Below are 21,484 nucleotides of genomic sequence, written 5' to 3'. Positions count from 1 at the left end.
CGATAATCGTTACATATATGCCTGGTTTCGAAATTCTTAAGTTAGTATTCTTGTTTTACATATGTAGTTCATTGTTAACACACTTAATGATATACTTAATTATCATTTTATCATGTTAAACATAGTGTATCAATATATTAATATGATTTCATATGTATTTAGTAAGACGTTGTTATAACGATAATCGTTATATATATCGTTTCGAGTTTCTTAATTCAATAAACTCATTTTTTTATGTATATCACTCATTGTTAATATACTTAGTGAGATACTTACTTATCATAATCTCATGTTAACCATATATATATATCCATATATATCATCATGTAGTTTTTACAAATTTTTAACGTTCGTGAATCGCCGGTCAACTTGGGTGGTCAATTGTCTATATGAAGCACATTTCAAATAATCCAGTCTTAACAAGTTTGATTGCTTAACATGTTGAAAACATTTAATCATGTAAATATACCAATATCATTTAATATATATAAACATGGAAAAGTTCGGGTCACTATAGTACCTACCCGTTAAATAAATTTCGTCCCGAAATTTTAAGATGTTGAAGGTGTTGACGAATCTTCTGGAAATAGGTACGGGTATTTCAGCTTCATTTGATCTTCATGCTCCCAGGTGAACTCGGGTTCCCTACGAGCATTCCATCGAACCTTGACGATCGGTATCTTATTTTGCTTGAGCCTTTTAACCTCACGATGCATTATCTCGACGGGTTCTTCAATGAATTTTAGTTTTTCATTGATTTTAATTTTGTCTAAAGGAATAGTGAGATCTTCTTTGGCTAAGCACTTCTTCAGATTCGAGACGTGAAAGGTATTATGTACATTGGCGAGTTGTTGAGGTAATTCAAGTCGGTAGGCTACTGGTCCGACACGATCTAAAATCTTGAATGGTCCAATGTATCTTGAATTTAGTTTTCCCCGTTTACCAAATCGAACAACGCCTTTCCAAGGCGAAACCTTAACCATGACCATCTCCACAATTTCAAATTCTATATCTTTCCTTTTAAGGTCCGCGTAGCTCTTTTGTCGACTCTGAACAGTTTTCAACCGTTGTTGAATTTGGATGATTTTCTCTATAGTTTCTTGGATTATCTCTGGACTCGTAATCTGTCTATCCCCCAATTCATTTCAAAAAATTGGAGATCTGCACTTTCTACCATAAAGTGCTTCGAACGGTGCCATTTCGATACTTGAGTGGTAACTGTTGTTGTAGAAAAATTCTGCTAATGGTAGATGTCGATCCCAATCGTTTTCAAAATCAATAACACATGCTCGTAGCATGTCTTCAAGAGTCTGTATCGTCCTTTCACTCTGCCCATCAGTTTATGGATGATAGGCAGTACTCATGTCTAGACGAGTTCCCAATGCTTGTTGTAATGTCTGCCAAAACCTTGAAACAAATCTGCCATCTCTATCAGAGATAATAGAGATTGGTATTCCATGTCTAGAGACAACTTCCTTCAAGTATAATCTCGCCAACTTCTCCATTTTATCATCTTCTCTCATTGGCAGAAAGTGTGCTGACTTGGTGAGATGATCGACTATTACCCAAATAGTATCATAACCACTTGCAGTCCTTGGCAATTTAGTAATGAAATCCATGGTAATGTTTTCCCATTTCCATTCTGGGATTTCGGGTTGTTGAAGTAGACCTGATGGTTTCTGATGTTCAGCTTTGACCTTAGAACACGTCAAACATTCTCCTACGTATCTAGCAATATCGGCTTTCATACCCGGCTACCAAAATTGTTTCTTGAGATCTTTGTACATCTTCCCCGCTCCGGGATGTATTGAATATCTGGTATTATGTGCTTCTTTAAGTACCTTTTCTCTCACATCTCCAAACTTTGGTACCCAAATTCTTTCAGCCCTATACCGGGTTCCATCTTCCCGAATATTAAGATGTTTCTCCGATCCTTTGGGTATTTCATTCTTCAACTTTCCTTCTTTTACAACTCCCTGTTGCGCCTCCTTTATTTGAGTAGTAAGGTTAGTACGAATAATTATATTCATAGATTTTACCCGCACTGGTTCTCTGTCCTTTCTACTCAAAGCGTCGGCTTCCACATTTGCCTTCCCTAGGTGGTAACGAATCTCGAAATCGTAATCTTCAATAACTCAATCCACCTACGCTGCCTCATGTTCAGTTATTTCTGATTAAATATATGTTGGAGTCTTTTGTGGTCGGTATATATGATACTTTTGACCCCATATAAGTAGTGCCTCCAAGTCTTTAATGCAAAAACAACAGCGCCCAATTCCAAATCGTGAGTCGTATAATTTTGCTCGTGAACCTTCAATTGTCTGGATGTATAAGCAATTACCTTCATTCGTTGCATTAATACACAACCGAGGCCTTGCTTTGAGGCATCACAATATATCACAAAATCATCATTCCCTTCAGGCAATGACAATATAGGTGCCGTAGTTAACTTTTTCTTCAACAATTGAAACGCTTTCTCCTGCTCATCCTTCCATTCAAATTTCTTCCCTTTATGCGTTAATGTAGTCAAGGGTTTTGCTATTTTGGAAAAATCTTGGATGAACCTTCTGTAGTAACCAGCCAGTCCTAAAAATTGGCGTATATGCTTCGGAGTTTTCGGGGTTTCCCACTTTTCAACGGTTTCAATCTTTGCCGGATCCACTTGAATACCTTCTTTGTTCACTATGTGACCGAGGAATTGAACTTCTTCCAACCAAAATGCACACTTTGAAAACTTACCGTACAGTTTTTCTTTCCTCAGCAACTCTAGCACTTTTCTCAAATGTTCTTCGTGCTCTTGATCATTCTTTGAGTAAATAAGTATGTCATCGATAAAAACAATGACAAACTTGTCAAGGTATGGTCCACACACTCGGTTCATGAGGTCCATGAACATATCTAGTGCGTTAGTCAACCCAAATGGCATAACCATAAACTCGTAATGACCGTAACGCGTCCTGAAAGCAGTCTTTGGGATATCATCCTCCTTCACCCGCATTTGATGATACCCAGAACATAAATCAATCTTCGAATAAACTGACGAGCCTTGTAGTTGATCAAATAAGTCATCGATTCTTGGTAGTGTATAACGATTCTTGATGGTAAGTTTGTTCAACTCTCGGTATTCGATACACAATCTGAATGTATCATCCTTCTTTTTGATAAACAAAACAGGAGCTCCCCATGGTGATGTACTTGGTCGTATAAAACCACGCTCTAAAAGTCCTTTTAGTTGGCTTTGGAGTTCTTTCATTTCACTAGGTGCGAGTCAGTATGGAGCACGAGCTATTGGTGCAGCTCCTGGTACGAGATCTATTTGAAATTCAACAGATCGATGTGGAGGTAGTCCCGGTAATTCTTTCGGAAATACATCGGGAAATTCTTTTGCGACGGGAACATCATTGATGTTCTTTTCTTCGGGTTTGACTTCTTCGATGTGTGCTAGAACGGCATAGCAACCTTTTCTTATTAGTTTTTGCGCCTTCAAATTACTAATAAAATTTAGCTTCGCGTTCATCTTTTCTCCGTACACCATTATAGGTTTTCCTTTTTCTCGTACAATGCGAATTGCATTTTTGTAACATACGATTTCCGCTCTCTCCTTTTTCAACCAATCCATTCCGATTATCACATCAAAACTCCCTAACTCTACTGGTATCAAATTGATCTTAAACGTTTCGCTAACCAGTTTAATTTCTCGATTCCGACATATTTTATCTGCCGAAATTAATTTACCGTTTGCTAATTCGAGTAAAAATTTATTATTCATAGGCGTCAATGGACCACTTAATTTAGCACAAAAATCTCTACTCATATAACTTCTATCCGCACCCGAATCAAATAAAACATAAGCAGGTTTTTCATCGATAAGAAACGTACCCGTAACAAGCTCCGGGTCTTCCTGCGCTTCTTCCGCATTAATGTTAAAAACTCTCCCACGGCTTTGTCCATTATTATTTCCCTGGTTTGGACACGCAGTTTTGTAATGGCCCTTCTTCCCGCATCCAAAACAAATAATGTGGGCATTACTTGTTCCTTTACCCGATGGTCCATAAATTTCACACTTCGTTGTATCATGACCCTTTCTATTACATTTAGTACATGTTGCTGGACAAAAAGTAGTTAGATGGTACCCTTCACACCTCAGACACGGAATTTTCTGATTTTGATTACCAGTGTTGTTATTGAGATTGTTGTTGGAATTTTTGTTGTTGCAGTTGGTATTATTGTTGGGATGATTGTTGTAGTTGTTGTTGTTGGAATGGTTTTTGTTGTGAAAAATTGTGCGATTGTGGTTGTGATTGTTGTGTTGATTGTTGAAATTGTGACTCTTGTCACTGGGTTCTTCCCACTTTCTCTTGACTTGTTTCATTTTGGCCTCCTCGGACGCCTGCTCTTTAATCCTTTCCTCGATCTGGTTTATAAGTTTGTGAGCCATTCGGCTTGCCTTTTGCATTGAAGTGGGCGCGAATGAACTCACATCCTCCTGAATTCTCTCTGGTAACCCCTTTACAAACGCATCGATCTGCTCTTCTTCATCTTCGAACAATCTTGGGCACAATAAACACAACTCGGTGAATCGTCGTTCGTATGTGGTGATATCGAATCCCTTTGTTCGTAATTCTCTAAGCTCAGTCTTGAGCTTATTGACTTCGTTTCTGGAACGGTACTTCTCGTTCGTCAAGTGTTTGAATGCTGACCACGGTAGTGCGTAAGCAGCATCTTGTCCTACTTGTTCGAGATAGGTATTCCACCATGTTAATGCAGTACCTGTGAAGGTATGCGTGGCGTACTTTACCTTATCTTCCTCGGCACATTTGCTTATAGAAAACATAGATTCGATCTTTTTGGTCCATCGTTTCAGTCCGACTGGTCCTTCAGTTCCATCGAATTCCAGAGGTTTGCAGGCAGTGAAAGCCTTGTAGGAGCATCCTACACCGTTTCCTGTGGAGTTAACTCCACTGCTAGACCCTGAGTTATTGTTGTTTTACATTGCAGCCTGTACTGTGGCTATATTTGCTGCAAGGAAAGCACGGAAGTCTTCCTCACTCATGTTCAAGTTCTGACGACTAGTCGGTGCCATTTCCTTCAAAAATAGCCAAAAGAATTAAGTTAATCATATAGGATATTAAGAGTAGTCAATAGTATTCCGTAGCATAATATGAACTCATTTATAAAAGCTTTTTCTTCACATTAGGGTTTTATAAGTTTTAATTCGGGTAATACCTACCCGTTAAGTTCATACTTAGTAGCTAACATACAATTCAACTACTACAATTCTATATGAAAAACTGATTATAATAATAATTCACATTCAAACTTTTATACAATATTTTGCAAACTTACAACACCGCTATTTTACATATAGCATGAAATATAGCACATAAAAACTCTGATACAAAACAGTTGCGAAGACAGTTCTAGTTAATACGCAAGTCGTTCAACAAAGGCAATAAAGACACGTAATTCATACGTTCAGAAACAAGTCATGCATTCTGGTTTTACTAAGACTACTTCCCTTCCTTGGTCTTGTGGAACATAACCGTTGTGACCGTTGACAAGACAGCATGTTGTAATGTCGCCAAAAGGACGAGGTTTCGTAATGTCCAACAGCCCTGTAATAATCTAAAAACCTTGTTTCTCACCCCAACTACTGAATCTGTCACTTGTGGGAAGGTTTTATTTAAAAGTTGCAATCCGATGTTCTTTTTCTCACTTTGGTAAGAAGTGAACATCACTAACCCGTAAGCATAACATGCTTCTTTATGTTGCATGTTAGAAGCTCTTTCTAATTCACGAAATCCTATGTTGGGATATGTTGAGTCAAAATAGGTTCTTAACCCGTAGCGTAAAATTTCATTTGGATTCCCCGCATTTAACGCTTTAAAGAAAACACGGCGTAACTTACGGTCTCCCCAATGTAATATAACCCACCTATCAAAGGAAAGCCTTTTATAAACTAAGGCATTTCTGGAAAGTCTTTCAAATGTTTGACAAGTTAATTTCGCCATAACTAAATGTGCTGATAAATTCTGACCGACTCTATACAAGATTTCCTCAATCATATCCTCTGGTAGGTCTTCTAAAATATTCGGTTGTCTACCCTTAACGTCCATTTTGTTTTTATACTGTAAAATAGACAAGGATTAGATTCATAAAATATAATTAACAAACAATACACGCAATTTTTACATGGAACATAAAAGTACAGGCATACTACAATACATATAATACATAACATGATTACAACCTTCTAATTTGAATCACTGGTTTCTTCTTCTTCGGACTTGGTTCGTTTTCCTAATTCTCTAGGGATATATGGTGTTCCTCTAATACGAGCTGTCATTTTCCACAATGGTTTAGAAAAACTTGTTGGTTTAGAGGTTCCCGGGTTATTGTTACAATTTAGGAAATACGGACGTTGCCGATACATATAAAGTTCATCGGGGTTGGAATCAGGTTTCTCTATTTTTATACCTTTTCCCTTATTATTTTCTTTTTCTATATTAAACTGGGTCGAGATAATTTCTATAACATCGTCGGAATCCTCATCGGGATCCGATTCATCAGAAAATTGGTAATCTTCCCAATATTTTGCTTCCTCGGTGGAAACACCATTGACCATTATTAACTTTGGTCCGTTGGTTGAGGATTTTCTTTTATTTAATCGATTTACTATAGGTATCAATATTTCTTCCTCCGGAACCTTTTCTTCTTCCGGTTCCTCCTCTTCTGGTTCCTCTTCTTCCGGTTCCTCTTCGGGAATTTGTGAATCTTCCCAAAATATATTCGACTCTTCATTATTATTAGGTGAATCGATGGGATTTCTACTAGTGGTAGACATCTATCACAAAATATCAAACACATTAAGAGGTTAATATATCACATAATATTTACATGTTAATAATATATAGTTTCCAACAAAAGTGTTAAGCAATCGTTTTTAAAGAAAACACGGTCAAAGTCCAGACTCACTAATGTATCCTAACAAACTCGATAAGACACACTAATGCAAATTTCTGGGTCTCTAAGACCAACGCTCGGATACCAACTGAAATGTCCCGTTTATATTGATTATAAACGTTCCATATTAATTGATTTCGTTGCGAGGTTTTGACCTCTATATGAGACATTTTTCAAAGACTGCATTCAATTTTAGAACAAACCATAACCTTTAAAATATTACGACAATTATCAAATAATGATAATCTAAAATATAGCGTTTTTCACACGATCATTACATAATGGTTTACAATAATATTACACATCAACATAAGTCTTCGAATGCAGTTTTTAAACAATATTATACAAGCATGGACTCCAAATCTTGTCCTTAATTTAGTATGCAACAGCGGAAACTCTTAATAATCACCTGAGAATAAACATGCTTAAAACGTCAACAAAATTGTTGGTGAGTTATAGGTTTAACTTACATATTATCAAATCATAATAATAGACCACAAGATTTCATTTTTATAACACATCTCATATCAGGCATTTCGCAAACTGCATAGAGATAAAAATCATTCATATGTTGAACACCTTGTAACCGACCTTAACAAGATGCATATAGAATATCCCCATCATTCCGGGACTCTCATCGGATATGATAAATCGAAGTACTAAAGCATCCGTAACTCGGATGAGGGTTGTTGGGCCAAATAGATCTATCTTTAGGATTCGCGTCAATTAGGGGCCATTTCCCTAATTCTTAGGCTACCAAGCTAAAAAGGGGCATATTCGGTTCGATAATCCAACATAGAAAGTTGTTTTGATTACTTGTGTCTATTTTGTAAAACATTTATAAACTGCATGCATTCTCATCCCAAAATAATAGATTTTAAAAGTGGGACTATAACTCACTTTCACAGATTTTTACTTCGTCTGGAAGTAAGACTTGGCCACTGGTCGATTCACGAACCTATAACAAATATGTACATATATATCAAAGTATGTTCAAAATATAATTACAACATTTTTAATACATTTTTATGTTTTGGTTCATTAAGTCAGTTGTCCTCGTTAGTAACCTACAACTAGTTGTCCAAAGTTAGATGTACAGAAATAAATTGATATATATTATCTTGAATCAATCCATGACCCAGTGTATACACGTCTCAGGCTAGATCACAACTCAAAGTATATATATTTTTGGAATCAACCTCAACCCTGTATAGCTAACTCCAACATTACTGCATATAGAGTGTCTATGGTTGTTCCAACTAATATATATACATGGGTCGATATGATATGTCAAAACATTTGCATACGTGTCTATGGTATCCCAAGAGTACATAATATATTAGAATACATGTAATACAATATGAGTTAGCTAGGATATGATTAATATAGATTTGTTACCAATTTTCACGTAGCTACAACAAGAAAAATTATCCAATCTTGTTTTACCCATAACTTCTTCGTTTTAAATCCGTTTGGAGTGAATCAAATTGCTATGGTTTCATATTGAACTCTATTTTATGAATCTAAACAGAAAAAGTATAGGTTTATAGTCAGAAATATAAGTTACAAGACTTTTTTGTAAGAGGTAGTCATTTCAGTCGAAAGAACGACGTCTAGATGACCATTTTGGAAAACATACTTCCACTTTGAGTTTAACCATGATTTTTGGATATAGTTTCATGTTCATAAGAAAAATCTTTTTCCCAGAAGAACAACTTTTAAATCAAAGTTTATCATAGTTTTTAATTAACTAACCCAAAACAACCCGCGGTGTTGCTACGACAGCGTATATCCGATTTTACGGTGTTTTTCGTGTTTTTCGATTTTAAATCATTAAGTTAGCATATAATATAGATATAGAACATGTGTTTAGTTGATTTTAAAAGTCAAGTTAGAGGGATTAACTTTTGTTTGCGAACAAGTTTAGAATTAACTAAACTATGTTCTAGTGATTTCAAGTTTAAAGCTTCGAATAAGGTAGTTTTATATATATGAATTGAATGATGTTATGAACATCATTACTACCTCAAGTTTAGTAGGTAAACCTACTGGAAGTGACAAGAAATGATATAGCTTCAAAGGATCTTGGATGGCTTGAAATTTCTTGAAGCAGAATCATGACACTAAAACAAGTTCAAGTAAGATTATCACTCGAATTAAGATAGTTATAGTTATAAGAATTGAATCAAAGTTTGTATATGAGTATTACCTTGATTTAGAATGATATCTTACTATAAATAACAAGGATTTCTTAAGGTTGGATGATCACTTTACAAGATTGGAAGTGAGCTATTAAACTTGGAAGTATTCTTGATTTTATGAAACTAGAACTTGTAGAATTTATGAAGAACACTTAGAACTTGAAGATAGAACTTGAGAGAGATCACTTAGATGAAGAAAATTGAAGAATGAAAGTGTTTGTAGGTGTTTTTAGTCCTTGGTATATGGATTAGATATAAAGGATGTGTAATTTAGTTTACATGTAAATAAGTCATGAATGATTACTAATATTTTTGTAATTTTATGAGATATTTCATGCTAGTTGCCAAATGATGGTTCCCACATGTGTTAGGTGACTCACATGGGCTGCTAAGAGCTGATAATTGGAGTGTATATACCAATAGTACATACATCTAAAAGCTGTGTATTGTACGAGTACGAATACGGGTGCATACGAGTAGAATTGTTGATGAAACTGAACGAGGATGTAATTGTAAGCATTCTTATTAAGTAGAAGTATTTTGATAAGTGTCTTGAAGTCTTTAAAAAGTGTATGAATACATATTAAAACACTACATGTATATACATTTTAACTGAGTCGTTAAGTCATCGTTAGTCGTTACATGTAAATGTTGTTTTGAAACCTTTAGGTTAACGATCTTGTTAAATGTTGTTAACCCATTGTTTATTATATCTAAAGAGATGTTAAATTATTACATTATCATGATATTATGGTATATTAATATATCTTAGTATGATATATATACAGTTAAATGTTGTTACAACGATAATCGTTACGTATATGCCTGGTTTCGAAATTCTTAAGTTAGTAGTCTTGTTTTACATATGTAGTTCATTGTTAACACACTTAATGATATACTTAATTATCATTTTATCATGTTAAACATAGTGTATCAATATCTTAATATGATTTCATATATATTTAGTAAGACGTTGTTATAACGATAATCGTTATATATATCGTTTCGAGTTTCTTAATTCAATAAACTCATTTTTTTATGTATATCACTCATTGTTAATATACTTAGTTAGATACTTACTTATCATAATCTCATGTTAACCATATATATATCCATATATATATATATATCATCATGTAGTTTTTACAAATTTTTAATGTTCGTGAATCGCCGGTCAACTTGGGTGGTCAATTGTCTATATGAAGCACATTTCAAATAATCAAGTCTTAACAAGTTTGATTTCTTAACATGTTGAAAACATTTAATTATGTAAATATACCAATATCATTTAATATAAAAAAATATGGAAAATTTGGGGTCACTACAATAATAGGGTTGTTTCGAAAGAAAAATCGAAGTTGATCTGCTGGAGCTGTGACAAAATTGTCTAATTTTGGAGAGGGATTGTAAAGTTATCTTCGGTAATAACAACACCAAGGGATCATAAATTCGTTTTAAACTTCTACTTAGTTTCCGAGAGTTTTCCAGATGCATGACTATTGCTTAAATCTTTTTTCTCGTAGAAAAAGTGCGGTTGGTTCATCTTCTCGATTGAGGTGTTTTCAAGAATCATGAAAGGTTTGAACGTTGATTGTAATCGTCAAGATACAAATGAGGTTTAAGATGAGATCAAGTGACAAACTTGAAGAAATATTTAGTTTCATATGTTATAATCAATATTTTAATTCATTTTAATTGTCCAATGTTAGCAGTCCACAGTTAATAATCCACAATTAATAATTCAATAATTCATATATAGTTTAAGGGGGATGATTCTCACACACTGTTTTTTGATCCTCACACACCCTTTTACCCTATTATTAGGGAGGAGTTCAAGTAAATTGGTGTGTGAGGATCAAAAAACAGTGTGTGAGAATCATCCCCCATAGTTTAATATATAATATTCGAATTAATTAATAAGTATCGTGACCCATTGTATACATGTCTCAGACTCGATCACAACTCAAAGTATATATATTATTTGAGAATCAACCTCAACCCTGTATAGCTAACTTGATCATTACCGCATATAGTGAAATGTCCCGTTCAAATTGATTATAAACGTTCCATATTAATTGATTTCGTCGCGAGGTTTTGACTCTATATGAGACGTTTTTCAAAGACTGCATTCATTTTTAAAACAACCATAACATTTATTTTATCAATAAAGGTTTAAAAAGCATTACGTAGATTATCAAGTAATGATAATCTAAAATATACCATTTACACACGACCATTACATAATGGTTTACAATGAGAATATATTACATCAAAAAAAAAGTTTCTTGAATGCAGTTTTTACATAATATCATACAAGCATGGACTTCAAATCTTGTCATTATTTTAGTATGCAACAGCGGAAGCTCTTAATAATCATCTGAGAATAAACATGCTTAAAACGTCAACAAAAAATGTTGGTGAGTTATAGGTTTAACCTATATATTATCAAATCATAATAATAGACCACAAGATTTTATATTTCAATATACATCCCATACATAGAGATAAAATTCATTCATATGGTGAACACCTGGTAACCGACATTAACAAGATGCATATAAGAATATCCCCTATCATTTCGGGAAATCCTTCGGACATGATAAAAACGAATTCGAAGTACTAAAGCATCCGTTACTTTGGATGGGGTTCGTTAGGCCCAATAGATCTATCTTTAGCATTCGTGTCAATTAGTAGATCTGTTTCCTAATTCTTAGGTTACCAAGCAAAAGGGGCATATTCGGCTTCGATCGTTCACCCATATAATGTAGTTTCAATTACTTATGTCTATTTCGTAAAACATTTATAAAACTGCATGTATTCTCATCCCAAAATATTAGATTTTAAAAGTGGAACTATAACTCACTTTCACAGATTTTTACTTCGTCGGGAAGTAAGACTTGGCTACTGGTAGATTCATGAACCTATAACAAATATGTACATATATATCAAAGTATGTTCAAAATATATTTACAACATTATTAATACGTTTTAATGTTTTAAGTTTATTAAGTCAGTTGTCCTCGTTAGTAACCTACAACTAGTTGTCCATAGTTAGATGTACATAAAATAAATTGATATATATTATCTTGACCCAATCCACGACCCAATGTATACACGTCTCAGGCTAGATCACAACTCAAAGTATATATATTTTTGGAATCAACCTCAACCCTGTATAGCTAACTCCAACATTACTGCATATAGAGCGTCAATAGTTGTTCCAAATAATATATATAGATGCGTCGATATGATATTTCAAAACATTTTCATACGTGTCTATGGTATCCCAAGATTACATAATATATTAGAATACATGTATAATACATTATAAGTTAGCTAGGATATGATTTGTATAGAACTGTTACAATATTTCTCGAAGCTACAACAATCAAAAAAATATCCAATCTTGTTTTACCCATAACTTCTTCGTTTTAAATCCGTTTTGAGTGAATCAAATTGCTATGGTTTCATATTTAACTGTATTTTATGAATCTAAAAAGAAAAAGTATAGGTTTATAGTCGAAAATATAAGTTACAAGTCATTTTTGTAAGAGGTAGTCATTTCAGTCGAAAGAACGACGTCTTGATGACCATTTTGAAAAACATACTTCCACTTTGAGTTTAACCATGATTTTTGGATATAGTTTCATGTTCATAATAAAAGTTATTTTCCTAGAAGAACAACTTTTAAATCAAAGTTTATCATAGTTTTTAATTATCAAACTCAAAACAGCCCGCGGTGTTACTACGACGGCGTATGTCCGGTTTTACGGTGTTTTTCGTGTTTCCAAGTTTTAAATCATTAAGTTAGCATATCATATAGATATAGAACATGTGTATAGTTGATTTTAAAAGTCAAGTTAGAAGGATTAACTTTTGTTTGTGAACAAGTTTAGAATTAACTAAACTATGTTCTAGTGATTACAAGTTTAAACCTTCGAATAAGGTAGTTTTATATATATGAATCGAATGATATTATTAACATTTTTACTACCTCATATTTTGTGGATAAACCTACTGGAAATGAAAAAAATAGATATAGCTTCAAAGGATCCTTGGATGGCTTGAAAGTTCTTGAAGCAGAATCATGACACGAAAACAAGTTCAAGTAAGATTTCCACTCTAAATAAGATTGTTATAGTTATAGAAATTTAATCAAAGTTTGAATATGAGTATTACATTGTATTAGAAAGATATATTACTGTAAATAAGAAAGATTTCTTGAGGTTGGATGATCACTTTACAAGATTGGAAGTAAGCTAGCAAACTTGGAAGTATTCTTGATTTTATGAAACTAGAACTTATAGAATTTATGAAGAACACTTAGAACTTGAAGATAGAACTTGAGAGAGATCAATTAGATGAAGAAAATTGAAGAATGAAAGTGTTTGTAGGTTTTTTTGGTCATTGGTATATGGATTAGATATGAAGGATGTGTAATTTTGTTTACATGTAAATAAGTCATGAATGATTACTAATATTTTTGTAATTTTATGAGATATTTCATGCTAGTTGTCAAATGATGGTTCCCACATGTGTTAGGTGACTCACATGGGCTACTAAGTGCTGATCATTGGAGTGTATATACTAATATTACATACATCTAAAATCTGTGTATTGTACGAGTACGAATACGGGTGCATACGAGTAGAATTGTTGATGAAACTGAACGAGGATGTAATTGTAAGCATTTTTGTTAAGTAGAAGTATTTTGATAAGTGTCTTGAAGTCTTTCAAAAGTGTATGAATACATATTAAAACACTACATGTATATACATTTTAACTGAGTCGTTAAGTCATCGTTAGTCGTTACATGTAAATGTTGTTTTGAAACCTTTAGGTTAACGATCTTGTTAAATGTTGTTAACTCAATATTTATTATATCAAATGAGATGTTAAGTTATTATATTATTATGATAACATGATGTATTAATATATCTTAATATGATATATATACAGTTAAATATTGCTACAACAATAATCGTTACATATATGTCTCGTTTAGAAATCATTAAGTTAGTAGTCTTGTTTTTACATATGTAGTTCATTGTTAATACACTTAATGACATGTTTACTTATCATTTCATGATTAAACATAGTGTATCAATATCTTATTATGATTCATATGTATTTAGTAAGACGTTGTTATAACGATAATCGTTATATATATCGTTTTTGAGTTTTTTTAATTCAATAGTCTCATTTTTATGTATATACACATTGTTAAAATACCTAATGAGATACTTACTTATCATAATATCATGTTAACTATATATTTAACCATATATATGTCATCATATAGTTTTTACAAGTTTTAACGTTCCTGAATCACCGGTCAACTTGGGTGGTCAATTGTCTAAATGAAACCTATTTCAATTAATCACGTCTTAACAAGTTTGATTGCTTAACATGTTGGAAACACTTAATCATGTAATTATCAAATTCAATTAATATAAATAAACATGGAAAAGTTCGGGTCACTACAGTACCTACCCGTTAAATAAATTTCGTCCCGAAATTTTAAGCAGTTGGAGGTGTTGACGTATCTTCTGGAAATAAGTGAGGGTATTTCTTCTTCATCTGATCTTCTCATTCCCAGGTGAACTCAGGTCCTCTAAGAGCATTCCATCGAACCTTAACAATTGGTATCTTGTTTTGCTTAAGTCTTTTAACCTCACGATCCATTATTTCGACGGGTTCTTCGATAAATTGAAGTTTTTCGTTAATTTGGATTTCGTCTAACGGAATAGTGAGATCTTCTTTAGCAAAACATTTCTTCAAATTCGAGACGTGGAAAGTGTTATGTACAGTCGCGAGTTGTTGAGGTAACTCAAGTCGGTAAGCTACTAGTCCGACGCGATCAATAACCTTGAATGGTCCTATATACCTTGGATTTAATTTTCGTCATTTACCAAATCGAACAACGCCTTTCTAAGGTGCAACCTTAAGCATGACCATCTCTCCAATTTCAAATTCAATATCTTTTCTTTTAATGTCGGCGTAGCTCTTTTGTCTACTTTGGGCGGTTTTCAACCGTTGTTGAATTTGGATGATCTTCTCGGTAGTTTCTTGTATTATATTCGGACCCGTAATCTGTCTATCCCCCACTTCACTCCAACAAATCGGAGACCTGCACTTTCTACCATAAAGTGCTTCAAACGGTGCCATCTCAATGCTTGAATGGTAGCTGTTGTTGTAGGAAAATTCTGCTAACGGTAGATGTCGATCCCAACTGTTTCCGAAATCAATAACACATGTTCGTAGCATGTCTTCAAGCATTTGTATTGTCCTTTCGCTCTGTCCATCAGTTTGTAGATGATAGGCAGTACTCATGTCTAGACGAGTTCCTAATGCTTGCTGTAATGTCTGCCAGAATCGTGAAATAAATCTGCCATCCCTATCAGAGATAATAGAGATTGGTATTCCATGTCTGGAGATGACTTCCTTCAAATACAGTCGTGCTAACTTCTCCATCTTTTCATCTTCTCTTATTGGCAGGAAGTGTGCTGATTTGGTGAGACGATCAACTATTACCCAAATAGTATCAAAACCACTTGCAGTCCTTAGAAATTTAATGATGAAATCTATGGTAATGTTTTCCCATTTCCATTCCGGGATTTCGGGTTGTTGAAGTAGACCTGATGGTTTCTGATGCTCAGCTTTGACCTTAGAACACGTCAAACATTCTTCTACGTATTTAGTAACATCGGCTTTCATACTCGGCCACCAAAAATGTTTCTTGAGATCCTTGTACATCTTCCCTGTTCCAGGATGTATTGAGTATCTGGTTTTATGAGCTTCTCTAAGTACCATTTCTCTCATATCTCCAAATTTTGGTACCCAAATCCTTTCAGCCCTATACCGGGTTCCGTCTTCCCGAATATTAAGATGTTTCTCCAATCCTTTGGGTATTTCATCCTTTAAATTTCCCTCTTTTAAAACTCCTTGTTGCGCCTCCTTTATTTGAGTAGTAAGGTTAGTGTGAATCATTATATTCATAGCTTTTACCCGAATGGGTTCTTTGTCCTTTCTGCTCAAGGCGTCGGCTACCACATTTGCCTTCCCCGGGTGATAACGAATCTCAAAGTCGTAATCTTTCAACAATTCAATCCATCTGCGCTGCCTCATGTTCAGTCCTTTCTGATTAAATATGTGTTGAAAACTTTTGTGGTCTGTATATATAATACTTTTGACCCCATATAAGTAGTGCCTCCAAGTCTTTAATGCAAAAACAACCGCGCCTAATTCCAAATCATGCGTCATATAATTCTGTTCGTGAATCTTCAATTGTCTAGACGCATAAGCAATTACTTTCGTTCGTTGCATTAATACACAATCGAGACCTTTCTTTGAGGCGTTACAATATATCACAAAATCATCATTCCCTTCAGGTAATGACAATATAGGTGCCGTAGTTAACTTTTTCTTCAACAATTGAAACGCTTTCGCGTGTTCATCTTTCCATTCAAATTTCTTCCCTTTATGCGTTAATGCAGTCAAGGGTTTTGCTATTCTGGAAAAGTCTTGGATGAACCTTCTGTAGTAACCAGCTAGTCCTAAAAACTGGCGTATGTGTTTTGGAGTTTTCGGGGTTTCCCACTTTTCAACGGTTTCAATCTTTGCTGGATCCACCTGAATACCTTCTTTGTTCACTATATGACCGAGGAATTGAACTTCTTCCAACCAAAATGCACACTTTGAAACCTTAGCGTAAAGTTTTCTTTTCTCAGTAACTCTAGCACTTTTCTCAAATGTTCTTCGTGCTCTTGATCATTCTTCGAGTAAATAAGTATGTCATCGATGAAAATAATGACAAACTTGTCAAGATATGGCCCACACACTCGCTTCATGAGGTCCATGAACACAGCTGGTGCGTTAGTCAATCCAAACGGCATAACTATAAACTCGTAATGACCGTAACGCGTCCTAAAAGCAGTCTTCGGAATGTCATCCTCTTTCACCCGCCTTTGGTGATATCTAGAACGTAAATCGATCTTCGAATAAACAGACGAGCCTTATAGTTGATCAAATAAGTAGTAGATTCTCGGTAGTGGGTAGCGTTTCTTGAAGGTAAGTTTGTTCAACTCTCAGTAGTCAATACACAACCTGAATGTACCATCTTTCTTCTCGACAAACAAAATAGGAGCTCCCCATGGTGATGTGCTTGGTCGAATGAAACCACACTCTAAAAGTTCCTGTAACTGACTTTGTAATTCTTTCATTTCGCTGGGTGCGAGTCTGTATGGAGCACAAGCTATTGGTGCAGCTCCTGGTACAAGGGCTATTTGAAATTCAACAGATCGATGTGAGGGTAATCCCGGTAATTCTTTCAAAAATACATCGGGAAATTCTTTTGCGACGGGAACATCACTGATGTTCTTTTCTTCGGTTTTAACTTCCTCGATGTGTGCTAGAATGACGTAACAACCTTTTCTTATTAGTTTTTGCGCCTTTAAACTACTAATAAGATTTAACTTCGCGTTGTTCTTTTCTCCGTACACCATTAAAGGTTTTCCTTTTTCACGCATAATGCGAATCATATTTTTGTAACAAACGACCTCTGCTCTCACCTTTTTCAACCAGTCCATGCCAATTATTACGTCAAAACTCACTAAATCGGCTGGTATTAAATCAATTTTAAACGTTTCATCCCCCAGTTTAATTTCTCTCTCTCGACATATATTATCTGCTGAAATTAATTTACCGTTTGCTAATTCGAGTAAAAATTTACTATCCAAAGGCGTCAATGGGCAACTTAATTTAGCACAAAATTCTCTACTCATATAGCTTCTATCCGCACCCGAATCAAATAAAACATAAGCAGATTTATCGTCAATAAGAAACGTACCCGTAACAAGCTCCGGGTCTTCCAGTGCTTCTGGCGCATTAATATTAAAAACTCTTCCACGGCCCTGCCCATTAGTATTCCCCTGATTCGGGAAATTTCTAATAATGTGGCCCGATTTTCCATATTTATAACAAACAGCGTTGGTATTACTTGCTCTGACACTATTCATTTCGGTATTACTTGTTCCGACATTATTTGTTCCTTTAGTTCTGTTAAACTTTGGTCCGTAGACCTCACACTTTGTCGCGCTATGACCATTTATTTTACACCTATTGCAAAATATCGTGCAAAACCCCTGATGATTTTCTTCACACCTATGACATGGCTGTTTTTGGTTTTTGTTGCCGTTGTTGTTATTGAATGTTGTTGTTGGGATTTTTATTGTTGTTGAAACGGTTGTTGTAGTTGTTGTTGTTATTGAGATGTTTATTGTAGTTATTGTTAGGATTGTGGTTATTGTTGCGATTGTTGTTGCGGTTGTTGGGATAGTTGTTGCGATTGTGGTTGTAATTGTTATTGTTGTTGTACTGGTGACTCTTGTCACCATTTTCCTCCCACTTCCTCTTGAGTTGTTTCGTGTTGGCTTCTTCGGTCGCCTGCTCTTTAATTCTTCCCTCAATCTGGTTTATGAGTTTATGAGTCATTCGACTTGCCTTCTGTATAGAAGCGGGCTCGTGTGAACTCACATCTTCTTGAATCCTTACTGGTAACCCTTTTACAAATGCGTCAATCTTCTCTTCTTCATCTTCGAATGCTCCCGGACACAATAGACACAACTCTGTGAATCGTCGTTCATATGTGGTAACGTCGAACCCTTGTGTTCGTAACTCTCTAAGTTCTGCCTTGAGTTTATTGACTTCGTTTCTAGGACGGTACTGCTCGTTCATCAATTGCTTGAATGCCGACCACGGTAGTGCGTAAGCAGCATTTTGTCCTACCTGTTCAAGATATGTGTTCCACCACGTTAACGTAGTACATGTGAAGGTATGCGTAACGTACTTAACTTTGTCTTCTTCAGTACACTTACTTATGGCAAACACCAATTCGACTTTCTCGGTCCATCGTTTCAATTTAATTGGTCCTTCGGTTCCATCAAATTCCAAAGGTTTGCAGGCAGTGAATTCTTTGTAGGAGCATCCTACACGATTTCTTGCGCCGTTAGCTGCATTACTAGATTCAGAGTTATTGTTGGTATGTAGCGCAGCCTGTACTGCGGCTATGTTTGCAGCAAGATAGGTACGAAATTCCTCTTCGCTCATATTCATGGTGTGTCGAGTAGTCGGTGCCATTTCCTTCAAAATAGCCAACTGAATGGAGTTAATCATACAGAATATTAAGAGTAGTCAATAGTATTTCATAGCATAATATGAACTCATTTATAAAAGCTTTTTCTTCATATTAGCGTTTTATAAGTTTAAATTCGGGTACTACCTACCCGTTAAGTTCATACTTAGTAGCTAATATACAATTCAACTACTACAATTCCATATGAAAAACTGATTATAATAATATATCACATACAAATATTCTTCAAACTTACAACTTCGCTATATTACATATAACATGAAATAGAGTACACTTTGATACAGGACAGTTTTGAAGATAAACCTAGTTAATACGCAAGTTGTTCAGCAAAGGAAATAAAGACACGTAATTCATAAGTCCAGAAACAAGTCATGCATTCTGGTTTTACTAAGATGACTTCCCATCCTTGGTCTTGTGGAAAATAACCGTTATGACCATTGGCTAGGCAGCATGTTGTAATGTCATCAAAAGGACGAGGGTTTCGTAATGTCCAACAGCCCCTTAATAATCTAAAAACCTTGTTTCTCACCCCAACTACTGAATCAGTCACTTGTGGGAAGGTTTTATTTAAAAGCTGCAATCCGATGTTCTTTTTCTCACTTTGGTAAGAAGCGAACATCACTAACCCGTAAGCATAACATGCTTCTTTATGTTGCATGTTAGAAGCTCTTTCTAATTCACGAAATCCTATGTTGGGATATGTTGAGTCAAAATAGGTTCTTAACCCGTAGCGTGAAATTGCATTTGGGTTCCATGCATTTAACGCTTTAAAGAAAACACGACGTAACTTACGGTCTCCCCAATGTGATATACCCCACCTATCAAAGGAAAGCCTTTTATAAACTAAGGCATTTCTGGAAAGTCTTTCAAATGTTTGACAAGTTAATTTTGCCATAACTAAATGTGCTGATAAATTCTGACCAACTCTAGACAAGATTTCCTCAATCATATCCTCTGGTAGGTCTTCTAAAATATTCGGTTGTCTACCCTTAACGTCCATTTTGCTTTTATACTGTAAAATAGACAATGATTAGATTCGTAAAAGATAATTAACAAACAATACAAGCAATTTTTTTTACATAGAACATAAAAGTACAAGCACACTACAATACATATAATACACAACATGATTACAACCCTCTAATCTGAATCACTAGTTTCTTCTTCTTCGGACTTGGTTCGTTTTCCTAATTTTCTAGGGATATATGGTGTTCCTCTAATACGAGCCGTCGTTTTCCACAATGGTTTAGAAAAACCTGGTGCTCGGGTTATTGTTACAATTTCGAAAGTACGGACGTTGCCGATACATATATAGTTCATCGGGGTTGGAATCAGGTTTCTCTTATTTTATACCTTTTCCCTTATTATTTTCTTTTGCTTTATTAAATTGGGTCGAGGTAATTTCTATAACATCATTAGAATCCTCGTCAGGATCCGATTCATCGAAAAATTGGTAATCTTCCCAATAATTTGCTTCCTTGGTGGAAACACCATTGACCATTTTTAACGTTGGTCCGTTGGTTGAGGATTTTCTTTTATTTAATCGATTTACTGTAAGTATCAATATTTCTTCCTCCGGAACCTCTTCTTCTTACAGTTCCTCCTCTTCCGGTTCCTCCTCTTCCGGTTCCTCTTCTTCCGGTTCCTCTTCGGGAATTTGTGAATCTTCCCAAAATATATTCGACTCTTCATTATTATTAGGTGAATCGATGTGATTTGTACTAGTGGTAGACATCTATCACATAATATCAAACACATTAAGAGGTTAATATATCACATAATATTTACATGTTAATAATATATAGTTTCCAACAAAAGTGTTAAGCAATCGTTTTTAAAGAAAACACGGTCGAAGTCCAGACTCACTAATGTATCCTAACAAACTTGATAAGACACACTAATGCAAATTTCTGGTTCTCTAAGACCAACGCTCGGATACCAACTGAAATGTCCCGTTCATATTGATTATATACATTCCATATTAATTGATTTCGTCGCGAGGTTTTGACCTCTATATGAGACATTTTTCAAAGACTGCATTCATTTTTAAAACAACCATAACCTTTATTTTATCGATAAAGGTTTAAAAATCATTACGTAGATTATCAAGTAATGATACTCTAAAATATACCGTTTACACACGACCATTACATAATGGTTTAAAATA

Source organism: Rutidosis leptorrhynchoides, chromosome 10 (genome assembly GCF_046630445.1).
Source record: "Rutidosis leptorrhynchoides isolate AG116_Rl617_1_P2 chromosome 10, CSIRO_AGI_Rlap_v1, whole genome shotgun sequence".
Lineage (NCBI taxonomy): Eukaryota > Viridiplantae > Streptophyta > Magnoliopsida > Asterales > Asteraceae > Rutidosis > Rutidosis leptorrhynchoides.
The sequence above is the reverse complement of the archived record's forward strand: the minus strand, read 5'-3'. Positions refer to the sequence as shown.